A 13,194-nucleotide genomic window follows, 5' to 3' on the forward strand; every position below is an offset into this window, starting at 1 on the left:
CCTACTGGGAGACCGTTGAAGCCGACACCCAGGCTGATTGGACTGACGGTAAGATTGTAGCTTATTTCTCTGCTAGCTGCTTTAAATGGGGGCTGCCGTTTAAATAGGGGCAGCAGCCGTGGCCTAGCACTTCGGACTTGTAACCGGAGGGTTGCCGGTTTGAACCCCGACCAGTAGGCACGGCTGAAGTGCCCTTGAGCAAGGCACCTAACCCCTCACTGCTCCCCGAGCGCCGCTGTTGTTGCAGGCAGCTCACTGTGCCGGGATTAGTGTGTGCTTCACCTCACTGTGTGTTCACTGTGTGCTGAGTGTGTTTCACTAATTCACGGATTGGGATAAATGCAGAGACCAAATTTCCCTCACGGGATCAAAAGAGTGGGCTATTTATACTTAAATACCTACTCAGACCAATAGCCATTGATCCGTAAGATTATGTGTGTAATCATCTCATAACCTTAGTCTCAACAAAGGTTTTATTATTGTCTTGTAGGCCTCGTTATCTTCCTGAGGGCAGGATCCCAAATGCTGCCATTCAGGGTAGGCCTATTTATTGCATTTTTATGTCATCAGCATGAGTCGATCCAAATTGGTGACTTTAGCTCTCCACTGCTTTCGGCTTTTCCAGTTAAAATCCGTTTTAAAGATAATTTTCACTGCCATATTATGTATATTTGTACGTTTACGGTATTGCAGACTCAGGAAGTCCAGAACATGCGCCAGACAGTGGGGTTCGAGCACTCTGAGTGGTTCTCCAGTGGTCCGAGGGTAAACAAGCAAACAATGAAAACATTTTGCCATTGTATAGACTAGGTTTTACCATCTGTGTGCCTTTTTCAGTGTACCTCTCCACTTCTGTCCATCAGTCCACCAGTGTGCTTATTTTATATAGTGGGTGCAGGTGAAACTCTCCTGCATGGAGAGGCTGGACGACTCCATGAAGAAGCAATGGTGGCACCTGACCAACACCTTCTACGTGGAGACCCCAGAGGTATTCTAATTAGCAAAGACTTGTTGGTTTGTTTGATTGTCAAATATCTTTAATTCAATGGTTAACACATTTTCACGTCACACTAATTTCTAGGGAAGCCGTGTGCAGTACGCTTCCGTGAAGCTCGTCACCTACATCCAGGTATAGATACATACTTTAGCTGGAGAGATGTTTCTATAGTCATGGATCTTTACCCCCCTTTAACACATAATTTTTGAGTGAACATGCAGATCATTATTCAGTTGGTATACAGACCATGTTGTTTTGTTATTCTACACTGTAAAAAGTTTAACGTAATAACCAGCAAGTTGCTGTATTTCACTCTACAGTACACCTACTGTATATGAAATCACAGTACCTATGCCTGATACTGTAAATGCAAACTACAGTAGTACTACCAGTGCTGTAATATTATATACAGTAATTCTGGGAAATTCATATCCTGCTTTATCTACAGCCAGGATAAATTTGGCTAGGCCTAGGTATGGTTTAGGCTACACAAACTTGCATAAATAAACATTGACAACTTGTTATTAGTTTGAAAAGCAAGTACTTTTATTCACTTTTTTTCAGTTTAGAAATTCTCATGTGCTGCATCCTAACGTTAGAACAACGGTTGCAGTCAGCCTGATCCACCACCAGTAGCAGAGTGAAGCAGCACCTAGCAGAAATAGAAGAAAAAAAGATAAACAGTGTTAGATAACAATTTTCAACTGAAACTGAGGGCTAAGTTACTTACAAGTGAAACTTTAGAATAATCATTTATATATATACTGTATGTTTTTTGAGTTTACTGTCAAAATGCCAGGCTGAAGATGGTGTTAGCTCAGTTTCGCAAGGTATATTTAACGTTAGCCAGCTGGGTGAGCTCATTGATGATGTTTGCTTGCAGCAACAGCCATTCACGATGTTCTTCCGAACAACGGTTAATGATAGTCAGATGTGACTTAAAGTTACCTTATATCAATATTGCTAAAGTTAGCCTATTAAACTCACAAAACTGTACATGATTACGAGGAGTTAACGTTACATAAGTTAGCTGGTAGCAGCTAAACCTCCACGTTAACGTTAACCAGCAGCACATCATCTTCAGCCTAACATTGTGACAGTAACATACTAGGCCTAGCACTACTAGCGAATGTTATATATAAATTATATGAATATAATAAACTTTATACAACAATTGGGTTCTATGGAACTATTTATTTGTTTCTGATTGGCCGAGAGACGTTCCATGAGTTGAAATATCCCTGGACATTTCAACTCAGACTTTGCACAGCTAATAATAAATCACTCCGCGATACAATGCAAAGATTCTATAGAGTTTTAACACGAGCGATAACCGTTAAATTAAAGTTCTCATAATTTAACACAGCGAGTAGTTCTAGCCTTGAAATGGAGATCGATTTAAATAAAATAACTTTTGAGTTAATTTATGAAATGTCGGATGACGAGGAGGAACATAGGCCTACAATCAAGCGGGAGGAGAGCGCATCTTCATCCAGGTGCGTCTCCATCAGCACAGACGAACTGGACTGCACTGAAAAGAGCCGGCACGAAATGAACACTGTGAAGCAAACATCGTGGCCCGTTAACTGTTTTAAAACCTGGCTATCGGACACGAAGAGAGACATTAACCTTAAAACAATAGCCAAATCCGATCTCGGCGCATTATTGCGAGAATTTTACGCCACCATAAGAACAAGCAAAGGTGAGCTATATGGGATCAGTAGCTATGCCGGACTTCGGGCAGGGCTCAATCGTTTCATCAATGAGCCCCCCCTTTGCCGAATGTGGAATATGATGCAATGATGCCGCCAACAACGTCTACAAGGGTGTCCTCAAGCAAATGAGGAAGGCTGGAAGGGATAAGTCAACACACCACCCACCAATTTCATCAACGGACCAAGCCATCCTCAGGGGTTCTGCTGCACTCCATCCAGCAAACCCCAGAAGCCTTTTAAACAAGGTGTGGTACGATATCCAGCTTGTGACTTGTGATCGTGGGATTGGTCATGGAATATCCATGACCATGACCAACCCCACTCTCACTCGTGCTATATTGCTTAAGTAACTTACTGAGAACTAAGGTAGGCCTAATATAAATGAGACTGCCATAACGTTAACGTAACATAAAACATTAACGTTAATGCCACTGACTCTGACTGAACTGTTGCACAAAAATGATCTCCCGCCGGACAGTTCAAACGTCGTCGCGCGGTGCACGTTTCAATCACCACGTCAAAATTTCCCAGTAAACCATAAATCCATGACTTTTCAAAATCTTTTCAAAATGATGATTTGGATGGAAAATAAACATAATATCAATGTCACCTTGCTATCTGGGAGCTTAACTTTGTATTTATGTGCAAAAAGAAAACAGAAAACCCCAACTGATTTTCCGCCATGTTTTTTCAAAATTTTCAAAAAGCTGACAAGTGAGGGAGGAGTCAGATTTATTACTGTGTTATGATTCGCAGCAATTTTTTATTACTGTAGTTTGACCATTTTTGACCATAATTCATAGCGAAACCACAGCAACATACTGTATTCACAAATACAGTACACATTTTTCTCAAAAACAGCAGTGATGCTGTGAAAATCACAGAATCTTGTTACAGTGTAGCAGTACTGTGGTGGGATCGTCCATGTATCGTCCCGCAAGGAGACGGAGTCCAGCTTTCAGGTAGAGATGGATGGAGTCCAGGTCACCCATCAATTGTTTACTAAGTCTTATATATTATGATTATCACATGGTGAATGGTCTTCTACAGATGGTCGAGATTGCGAAAACCTTCCAGGAAATGACCATCTCTGCAGATGGAAGGGTTTCGACCATGGAACGGACTCAATCCTTCGTGGTCCCTGCTCCTACCATCCCTGTTTCTCAGCCTGGCTCTGGTTCTGACACTCCTGGCTCTGACACTGCTGCCTCTGGTTGTGATGCTCCTGGCTCTGACACTGCTGCCTCTGGTTGTGATGCTCCTGGCTCTGACACTGCTGTGGCTCTGACACTGCTGCCTCTGGTTGTGATGCTCCTGGCTCTGACACTGCTGCCTCTGGTTGTGATGCTCCTGGCTCTGACACTGCTGCCTCTGGTTGTGATGCTCCTGGCTCTGACACTGCTGCCTCTGGTTGTGATGCTCCTGGCTCTGACACTGCTGCCTCTGGTTGTGATGCTCCTGGCTCTGACACTGCTGCCTCTGGTTGTGATGCTCCTGGCTCTGACACTGCTGCCTCTGGTTGTGATGCTCCTGGCTCTGACACTGCTGCCTCTGGTTGTGATGCTCCTGGCTCTGACACTGCTGCCTCTGGTTGTGATGCTCCTGGCTCTGACACTGCTGCCTCTGGTTGTGATGCTCCTGGCTCTGACACTGCTGCCTCTGGTTGTGATGCTCCTGGCTCTGACACTGCTGCCTCTGGTTGTGATGCTCCTGGCTCTGACACTGCTGCCTCTGGTTGTGATGCTCCTGGCTCTGACACTGCTGCCTCTGGTTGTGATGCTCCTGGCTCTGACACTGCTGCCTCTGGTTGTGATGCTCCTGGCTCTGACACTGCTGCCTCTGGTTGTGATGCTCCTGGCTCTGACACTGCTGCCTCTGGTTGTGATGCTCCTGGCTCTGACACTGCTGCCTCTGGTTGTGATGCTCCTGGCTCTGACACTGCTGCCTCTGGTTGTGATGCTCCTGGCTCTGACACTGCTGCCTCTGGTTGTGATGCTCCTGGCTCTGACACTGCTGCCTCTGGTTGTGATGCTCCTGGCTCTGACACTGCTGCCTCTGGTTGTGATGCTCCTGGCTCTGACACTGCTGCCTCTGGTTGTGATGCTCCTGGCTCTGACACTGCTGCCTCTGGTTGTGATGCTCCTGGCTCTGACACTGCTGCCTCTGGTTGTGATGCTCCTGGCTCTGACACTGCTGCCTCTGGTTGTGATGCTCCTGGCTCTGACACTGCTGCCTCTGGTTGTGATGCTCCTGGCTCTGACACTGCTGCCTCTGGTTGTGATGCTCCTGGCTCTGACACTGCTGCCTCTGGTTGTGATGCTCCTGGCTCTGACACTGCTGCCTCTGGTTGTGATGCTCCTGGCTCTGACACTGCTGCCTCTGGTTGTGATGCTCCTGGCTCTGACACTGCTGCCTCTGGTTGTGATGCTCCTGGCTCTGACACTGCTGCCTCTGGTTGTGATGCTCCTGGCTCTGACACTGCTGCCTCTGGTTGTGATGCTCCTGGCTCTGACACTGCTGCCTCTGGTTGTGATGCTCCTGGCTCTGACACTGCTGCCTCTGGTTGTGATGCTCCTGGCTCTGACACTGCTGCCTCTGGTTGTGATGTCTGGCTCTGACACTCAAGCTGCCTCTGGTTGTGATGCTCCTGGCTCTGACACTGCTGCCTCTGGTTGTGATGCTCCTGGCTCTGACACTGCTGCCTCTGGTTGTGATGCTCCTGGCTCTGACACTGCTGCCTCTGGTTGTGATGCTCCTGGCTCTGACACTGCTGCCTCTGGTTGTGATGCTCCTGGCTCTGACACTGCTGCCTCTGGTTGTGATGCTCCTGGCTCTGACACTGCTGCCTCTGGTTGTGATGTCTGGCTCTGACACTCAAGCTGCCTCTGGTTGTGATGCTCCTGGCTCTGACACTGCTGCCTCTGGTTGTGATGCTCCTGGCTCTGACACTGCTGCCTCTGGTTGTGATGCTCCTGGCTCTGACACTGCTGCCTCTGGTTGTGATGCTCCTGGCTCTGACACTGCTGCCTCTGGTTGTGATGCTCCTGGCTCTGACACTGCTGCCTCTGGTTGTGATGCTCCTGGCTCTGACACTGCTGCCTCTGGTTTGTGATGCTCCTGGCTCTGACACTGCTGCCTCTGGTTGTGATGCTCCTGGCTCTGACACTGCTGCCTCTGGTTGTGATGCTCCTGGCTCTGACACTGCTGCCTCTGGTTGTGATGCTCCTGGCTCTGACACTGCTGCCTCTGGTTGTGATGCTCCTGGCTCTGACACTGCTGCCTCTGGTTGTGATGCTCCTGGCTCTGACACTGCTGCCTCTGGTTGTGATGCTCCTGGCTCTGACACTGCTGCCTCTGGTTGTGATGCTCCTGGCTCTGACACTGCTGCCTCTGGTTGTGATGCTCCTGGCTCTGACACTGCTGCCTCTGGTTGTGATGCTCCTGGCTCTGACACTGCTGCCTCTGGTTGTGATGCTCCTGGCTCTGACACTGCTGCCTCTGGTTGTGATGCTCCTGGCTCTGACACTGCTGCCTCTGGTTGTGATGCTCCTGGCTCTGACACTGCTGCCTCTGGTTGTGATGCTCCTGGCTCTGACACTGCTGCCTCTGGTTGTGATGCTCCTGGCTCTGACACTGCTGCCTCTGGTTGTGATGCTCCTGGCTCTGACACTGCTGCCTCTGGTTGTGATGCTCCTGGCTCTGACACTGCTGCCTCTGGTTGTGATGCTCCTGGCTCTGACACTGCTGCCTCTGGTTGTGATGCTCCTGGCTCTGACACTGCTGCCTCTGGTTGTGATGCTCCTGGCTCTGACACTGCTGCCTCTGGTTGTGATGCTCCTGGCTCTGACACTGCTGCCTCTGGTTGTGATGCTCCTGGCTCTGACACTGCTGCCTCTGGTTGTGATGCTCCTGGCTCTGACACTGCTGCCTCTGGTTGTGATGCTCCTGGCTCTGACACTGCTGCCTCTGGTTGTGATGCTCCTGGCTCTGACACTGCTGCCTCTGGTTGTGATGCTCCTGGCTCTGACACTGCTGCCTCTGGTTGTGATGCTCCTGGCTCTGACACTGCTGCCTCTGGTTGTGATGCTCCTGGCTCTGACACTGCTGCCTCTGGTTGTGATGCTCCTGGCTCTGACACTGCTGCCTCTGGTTGTGATGCTCCTGGCTCTGACACTGCTGCCTCTGGTTGTGATGCTCCTGGCTCTGACACTGCTGCCTCTGGTTGTGATGCTCCTGGCTCTGACACTGCTGCCTCTGGTTGTGATGCTCCTGGCTCTGACACTGCTGCCTCTGGTTGTGATGCTCCTGGCTCTGACACTGCTGCCTCTGGTTGTGATGCTCCTGGCTCTGACACTGCTGCCTCTGGTTGTGATGCTCCTGGCTCTGACACTGCTGCCTCTGGTTGTGATGCTCCTGGCTCTGACACTGCTGCCTCTGGTTGTGATGCTCCTGGCTCTGACACTGCTGCCTCTGGTTGTGATGCTCCTGGCTCTGACACTGCTGCCTCTGGTTGTGATGCTCCTGGCTCTGACACTGCTGCCTCTGGTTGTGATGCTCCTGGCTCTGACACTGCTGCCTCTGGTTGTGATGCTCCTGGCTCTGACACTGCTGCCTCTGGTTGTGATGCTCCTGGCTCTGACACTGCTGCCTCTGGTTGTGATGCTCCTGGCTCTGACACTGCTGCCTCTGGTTGTGATGCTCCTGGCTCTGACACTGCTGCCTCTGGTTGTGATGCTCCTGGCTCTGACACTGCTGCCTCTGGTTGTGATGCTCCTGGCTCTGACACTGCTGCCTCTGGTTGTGATGCTCCTGGCTCTGACACTGCTGCCTCTGGTTGTGATGCTCCTGGCTCTGACACTGCTGCCTCTGGTTGTGATGCTCCTGGCTCTGACACTGCTGCCTCTGGTTGTGATGCTCCTGGCTCTGACACTGCTGCCTCTGGTTGTGATGCTCCTGGCTCTGACACTGCTGCCTCTGGTTGTGATGCTCCTGGCTCTGACACTGCTGCCTCTGGTTGTGATGCTCCTGGCTCTGACACTGCTGCCTCTGGTTGTGATGCTCCTGGCTCTGACACTGCTGCCTCTGGTTGTGATGCTCCTGGCTCTGACACTGCTGCCTCTGGTTGTGATGCTCCTGGCTCTGACACTGCTGCCTCTGGTTGTGATGCTCCTGGCTCTGACACTGCTGCCTCTGGTTGTGATGCTCCTGGCTCTGACACTGCTGCCTCTGGTTGTGATGCTCCTGGCTCTGACACTGCTGCCTCTGGTTGTGATGCTCCTGGCTCTGACACTGCTGCCTCTGGTTGTGATGCTCCTGGCTCTGACACTGCTGCCTCTGGTTGTGATGCTCCTGGCTCTGACACTGCTGCCTCTGGTTGTGATGCTCCTGGCTCTGACACTGCTGCCTCTGGTTGTGATGCTCCTGGCTCTGACACTGCTGCCTCTGGTTGTGATGCTCCTGGCTCTGACACTGCTGCCTCTGGTTGTGATGCTCCTGGCTCTGACACTGCTGCCTCTGGTTGTGATGCTCCTGGCTCTGACACTGCTGCCTCTGGTTGTGATGCTCCTGGCTCTGACACTGCTGCCTCTGGTTGTGATGCTCCTGGCTCTGACACTGCTGCCTCTGGTTGTGATGCTCCTGGCTCTGACACTGCTGCCTCTGGTTGTGATGCTCCTGGCTCTGACACTGCTGCCTCTGGTTGTGATGCTCCTGGCTCTGACACTGCTGCCTCTGGTTGTGATGCTCCTGGCTCTGACACTGCTGCCTCTGGTTGTGATGCTAAAAATAAGGCTTTGACAAATTCTGGGAAATTCTTGGATTCTGCCATAGACCTCAATGTTAAAAAGGGAGCCCGATCACTGCATAAATGGGGGATAGTGGCCCCCCCTCGTGCGGGGCGTGTACTACTGCTACCCTATTTGCATTTCAAGTATCTTCGTAATCAACCATCTTTGATTAAGCTATCGCCAGAGAATGTCGGAGAAGGGGAGAATCGCCACTCTCGGGAAACTTCCGGTTTCTGAACTGGTTGCAGTTCCGTTTCTGGTTCCACATGAGGGTGCTCACGAATAAGTGCAGAATGTAGGTCTATGGAGCTGTACCCCTCAAATCCACTTTTCTCGGAATATAATTTTTTGCCCAGAAATTTGAATGTTGCATGCAAAATACACACCGTTGAATATTATATTTTTTGAGTCACTTATTTGTTCTAAAAAGCCTTTCAAATGCGTCAATGACGTCATTCATTAGCAGAAAGCTAGTGTGTTGTGGGCAACAACGACCCAACCTGTAAGAAATCGGAAAGACGTAAGTACTCGTTCATTCAACTTTTGACCTATAATCCATATTGAGCTTGCAGAAACCAAAATCAAATCTTCGATTTTTCAACGACAACCAGGTGAAAGAGACACATTTAGCCGTCTAGCTCCATAGGCCCCCATTGTTTTTGCACTTATTTGTGATCGCCCCTAGCGGAACTGCAACAGATTGCAGGTACAATGGAGTTAATAGGGAGTGATCCGGCTCTCCATAAATGGGCTCTGCTATCGCTCATGAATGTGGAAGTAATTGTTTTTTTAAATAGAGGTGGTCTTGTGCGTCAAAGTTGGCGAAAGTTTAACTTTATTTAAATGAGGACCATTCGAGAACCAATCAGGTCTGCGTGTTTGTGTTTGGAGGCGGGAGTTACAAAAAAGTCTGACCAAGATTTGTATGTGATTCAAATGTTTCTACACGAACATTGGCACTTGTATCAACACGAATTTCGGTTTATATGACACACAAACTTAGTCAGAGCATATACACCACTAAATAGACCACAAGATGTTAGTTTAAGCACTCAAACTTTTTGGCTAGCTGACAGGCGAACTGCTAGTATGTTTGTACATTGGATTGCATTGCAAACCTAGCTAGACAGCTATAGCTACATGCTGCAACATGAAATATATTATGTCTTATTGACCTTGTTGTTTCTGTGAACATGAATTGTTGTTTATAGGCAACATCAACTTAGTCGAGGCATAAAGACCCCTGGATATCGTCATTAGGTACTTAAACATTTGAACTAGCTGATTAGCCTAATTAGCTCGCTTGCCACCACTGGCTAGACACTGCAGTCAAAAGGTTAGCGGTTTGGCTATCACGCCCCCGAGGCGAAACTTCGCTGGCCGAAATTCGTGAGGTGTTTCACTGTGTGGAAACCCACCGTTACGTGCTTCGTAGTATACCCCATAGGTATCCCCATTGGAGTGCGCTTCTATGTTTACTTTTCGGCGCAGTACTACTAACCGGTAGCCTAGAAATCTAGACGCACCCTAGCGACCGCAAATTACATTTTAATGTGGGCAGAGAATGTCTGTGGTTTCTGAACTGGTTGTAGTTCCTTCTGTGGTTTCACATGAGGGTGCTCGTCCACGAGTGCAGAATGCATGGAGGTCTATATAGCTGTACCCCTCAAAAGCCACTTTTCTCGGGATATAATTTTTGAAGTAATTTGAATATTGTATTCGAAAGGGGAGGCAAAGAAAATACACTCGGTTGAGTATTATATTTTTTAAAGTCAATTAATTGTTCTAAAAAGCCTTTCAAACGTGTCAATGACATCATTCATTAGCACAATGCTAGCGAGTTATGGGCAACAACGACCCAACCTGTAAGAAATCAAAAGTACTCGTTCATTCAACTTTTGACCTATAACCTATGCTGAAGTTATACAAACTACAATCAAATCTGAGATTTGTCAACGACAATCAGGTGAAAGAGACAAATTTAGCCGTCTAGCTCCATTGACTCCCATTCATTCTGCACTCATGGCGATCGCCCCCAGTGGAAATCTGGTGGAACTGCAACCAAAATTCGGTACAATGGAACTTAATACGGAGTGGCCAGGCTCTCCGTAGACTTGCTCTGGTGTGGGTCTGGCTCGTCAGGCTCGTCAACTAACCGGAGCAAGTATAATTCCGCCGCTGCTAAGAAACTAGTCCCTCAAAATGTAATGCGATCATTGAAATGCAAGGATAGAATAATGTTAGAAACTAGATGTACCGCATAGCAAAATATGACCGCCGCTCATTCCTGTACATCCATTCCGCGAAAATAAATCACACTTCAATTTGTCTCCATATTTTACTCCATCCCCCACTCTTGAAACTTTTGTGTATGCTTGTTTGGCATGCCTGAGTGTGTGTGTGCGGCTGTACAGAAAGTAGCCTACTGGTGCTGAAAAGGTGAATAGATTGTAGAAAGCCAAAGAAGATGTAGCATTGTTATAAAACCTTTAAAATCTCTAAACAATCACAAGTAGGGCAGTTCATCACAGTTCATCCATTGCCACTGGATTGATGAAAGGTCACCTGTAGGCTACATTGTATTTGGGAAAAGCAAAAGGTATCAGCATAATGTCATTTATTTATTTATTTATAAACAAAAACATCTCTCAGTTCCATGCCGTTTTCAACAGCTATCAAAAACAAAGGTCATTTTTGGATGGATGGATTTTTTGTGAATGTTTCTTCTTCCACATAAGATTTTAGTCATCTTTAGTTCATGTAATACTTTATTGTCAATGCACAAATTAAGTAACAGTAGTCTGAAACGAAATGTTGTTTTACATCTAACCAGTGGTGCAAATAACTGACATGTCCAAATGGGCCTTGATGAAATGCGTCGCTAGACTGTTCATACACATTTTAACGGGCCAAAGTTGAAGAGCTTTTGTCCGTTATTGTTCGTGCAAATTTAGGCTGATTCATGTTCCCTTGCATTGTGTAACTGAGGTCCATGGCTAGTCTGGCTTTCACCAGACCAAGCTCAATCTTTTAAGAAATCAAAAAATTAAAAAGCGGGCAGATCAGTCTGGGTTCACCCAGCCTAGTCCATAGGCACCCGATATTGTTTAATTTTCCGATTGAGATATCCACGCTCTCGCTATTCTAAATGCAAAAATGCAGAGTTATGACAAAACTGTAACTAACAAACTAGATCCAAAGCTGTTAGCTTCCCTAAGCTACAGGTAGGCTTATAAGGTAGGCCTATTTACAACATAAATTGTCAATAGGCTATGCTGGCGACACAAATAAAATCTCCTTTGGAAACCAATCCCTTACAGTATTAAGCGGACTTAAACTGCCATATCGTGGCGAAAAGTTGTAATAAAATTCACGCAGCGCGAATGAAGTAGCCACTTCTAAATGCGACCCCCTACACAGTAGCTTAAGGTGTGTTGCTAAAGCAGCCATAATGAAATGAAGGTGTCATTGTTTGGATACTTCACACACGTGCTTTTTAATTTCACAGACTACAACTACCGAGCTGGAATCAAAGCACATCGATTCCCCTCTCACACCCTGCACGCACTTAAAACAAAATAAACAGGCGCCTCAATCTCACGCATGTATAGGCAAAACTGTATCAGACCGGTGTAACATTGGTAAATCTTCCATTGCACGGAATGATTTTTGTAGCACGTGTAACAAATGACAGTCGAAAGATACAATTACAGTGCTTACAATACAATTATAACCGCATTTATAGTTTTCTATAAATGCAATCAATCAAATTGGCCTCCATCACTCAACCAACGCTAACGGTAACATTACCTAGGTCCTTATTACAGTGCATGAAAATGGCTTTAAGCATACAAACTGGCCCTATTAAGACTACACATCCTGTTCAACTGCTTCCTCTGCCAAAAACTATTTCAAAATAAAAGTCCTCACTACAATATTTCACTGTTAAACAATTTAACCCTTTAAACTACTGAACTTTTTAACTGTTCAGCCATTGTAACTGCTACTTGTCATCAACTATGACTCTTACCCGCTGTAGCTAGTTAGCATGGTTAGCATGCTAGCATGTTAGCATGCTAGTTAGCATTTTAGCAAAACTGTTAAAAATGATTAGCTAAGTTAGCTAAGTAACATGGTTAGCATAGGTAGCATGCTAGCATGTTAGCATGCTAGTTAGCATTTTTAGCAAAACTGCTAAAAATGATTAGCTAAGTTAGCTAAGTAACGTGGTTAGCATAGTTAGCATGCTAGTTAGCATTTTTAACAAAACTGCTAAAAATGATTAGCTAAGTAACGTGGTTAGCATAGTTAGCATGCTAGCGTGTTAGCATGCTAGTTAGCATTTTTAGCAAAACTGCTAAAAATGATTAGCTAAGTTAGCTAAGTAACATGGTTAACATAGTTAGCAAAACTGTTAAAAATGATTAGCTAAGTTAGCTAAGTAACATAGTTAGTATGCTAGCATAGTTAGCATGCTAATTAGCATTTTTAGCAAAAAAACATGGTTAACATTATTATCTTTGATAACATAGTAGCATAACTGCTAGCAAACATTAGGGCCATTCCAACTGTTAGTTATCGTCAATTATCTACCTAAATAAATTAACTATTTAAATTATCCACCTATTTAACCGTTCAATCATTCCAACTATATTAAACCTTATCTACCAAGCAAATCATTTAACTATATAAACTA

Source organism: Alosa alosa, chromosome 1 (genome assembly GCF_017589495.1).
Source record: "Alosa alosa isolate M-15738 ecotype Scorff River chromosome 1, AALO_Geno_1.1, whole genome shotgun sequence".
Taxonomy (NCBI): Eukaryota; Metazoa; Chordata; class Actinopteri; order Clupeiformes; family Clupeidae; genus Alosa; species Alosa alosa.